The sequence below is a fragment of the Nicotiana attenuata genome, chromosome 6, assembly GCF_001879085.1.
Source record: "Nicotiana attenuata strain UT chromosome 6, NIATTr2, whole genome shotgun sequence".
NCBI lineage: Eukaryota > Viridiplantae > Streptophyta > Magnoliopsida > Solanales > Solanaceae > Nicotiana > Nicotiana attenuata.
The window spans coordinates 88,326,840-88,328,491 of NC_031994.1; positions in this window are offsets into that span (position 1 = coordinate 88,326,840).

A 1,652-nucleotide genomic window follows, 5' to 3' on the forward strand; every position below is an offset into this window, starting at 1 on the left:
GATGCGGCCAAGGAGGCCAAGCCAGGAACCGCAGATGCGGCTCCGCATATGCGGCTCCCAGACTGCAGATGCGGTCCAGCCTTCCCTCCCCTTTTTCGCAGATGCGGTTAAATTCTCGCAGATGCGGTCCCCGGACCGTAGATGCGGAAATCGCTGGGCAGTGAGGTTCATTTAATACGAGTTCAAGACCATTTTTATCACAAAAACACTTTTCCATTGGCGATTTTGGGAGCTTTGGAGAGAAGACTTCCACTTAGCATTGTGAGGTAAGTTTATTCCGCGCATCCTTAGTTTAATACTTGCATATTAGGTAGATTAAACACTAGAAATTGGGTAAAATCAAGGGATTAGAGTAAGACCTAGGGTTTTGCTAAAAATTAGATTTAATCACGAAAATTGTTGTGGAATTAATTAGAAATCATATATTATTGATCTTTAGGTTGTAGAGAACAACTTCCTTCGAAAAATTTCCGGTATCCGGGCACGTGGGCCCGGGGGTGAATTTTAGGAACCTTGCATTTAGGGTTGGGAAATTGGTTTAATACTTAGAATATGAACTTTTGAGCATGTATTGACTAGTTCTTACCCTATTTGAATTGTTTTGGATTGCTCGGCCCCGAATTGGAGGTTTGAGCGCGTTCTTGAATCGGAATATAGGCTTCGGAGCGAGGTGAGTCTCCCTTCTAATCTTGTGAGAGGGAATTGTCCCTATAGGTAAAATAATTGATTATGTGATCCTATTTGTGGGGGCTACGTACGCACGAGATGACGAGAGTCCGTGCGTAGCTACTATTATGTTATTGTCCGGGTAATCTAGGACCTAGAAGCATGCTGTACATGGAATACTTGTAATCTTATTGACAGTTTGAATTGTTTAAATCACGTTGAGTTAGTAAATAAATTGCTAAAAAGATTTACCTTCATCTTCTTGAATTGTTAAGAGGAAATTGGTTTTTCCCCTGGATGAATTGCTCCCCGGTGAGTTCTTAATTGACTGTTTGAATGTGATTATATATTGTGGAATGGGCCGAACGCCTCGGTAGAGTAAATAGATGCATCTATGGTTCGCGCCATTCGACCCTCTGGCAGTGCACAGTTTAAATATTATTGGATCGGATCGTACGTCCTCCGCATGAGTTGCGCATGCTTGTATTGCTTGCTGTGATAGTTGTTGATACTAATATCTGCTTTCCCCGACTTGAGAAAATTGTCAATTAATGGATTATGAATCCGAAGATTTTAAATAAAAAGGAACTTTCGCCTGTTTAGTGACTCATCTGAACTTTTACTGTTGTTCTTAATAAACCCGTGAGTCATCGCATTAATAACATCATTATTGGACCACTAGTAAGTGTCGAAGTCGACCATCTCGTCTCTACTTCTTCGAGATTAGACGGGATACTCATTGAGTACACGTTGTTTTCGTACTCATACTACACTTCTGTGCATTTTTGTTGCACAGGTATATGTAACTCTAGTGGCCTACTGGGCGTAGCAGCACGGATGATTTGGGGACTAGGTGAGTTGCATTATTCGAGGCGGCCCGCAGCTAGTATAGTCCCTTCCAGTATATTGTATTTACTTTCTGTCCACTGTATTCCGGACGGATGTTGTATTATATTATTTCTTAGAAATTGCTCATGCACTTGTGA